This window comes from Grammomys surdaster, unplaced genomic scaffold (assembly GCF_004785775.1).
Source record: "Grammomys surdaster isolate TR1022 unplaced genomic scaffold, NIH_TR_1.0 166, whole genome shotgun sequence".
Lineage (NCBI taxonomy): Eukaryota > Metazoa > Chordata > Mammalia > Rodentia > Muridae > Grammomys > Grammomys surdaster.
In genome coordinates, this window is record NW_021604614.1 from 14,710,132 (window position 1) to 14,710,475 (window position 344).

General features: G+C 48.5%; 1 protein-coding gene across 1 annotated transcript in view; it reads right to left on the minus strand.

Annotated features, from left to right (window-relative positions):
* Brap (BRCA1 associated protein) overlaps positions 1-344 on the minus strand; it is a 20,731-nt gene that overhangs the window by 2,883 nt on the left and 17,504 nt on the right. The window lies entirely within an intron of this gene.

Genomic DNA, 344 nt, shown 5'->3' on the forward strand with positions numbered 1-344 from the left:
ACAGGCACACAAAACACACACCACACACATACCATACAGATATCACATAGGCACACAAAACACACACCATACACATCACACACAGATATTACACAGGCACACAAAACACACACCATACACATACCATACAGGCGCACATACATGCACTCATGCACACACAGATGGAAAGTAGACTTGTGTAAATGATTTCCCATTAAAAGTAAACATTATAGCCGGGCGGTGGTGGCGCACGCCTTTAATCCCAGCACTCGGGAGGCAGAGGCAGGCGGATTTCTGAGTTCGAGGCCAGCCTGGTCAACAGAGTGAGTTCCAGGACAGCCAGGGCTACACAGAGAAACCCTGTC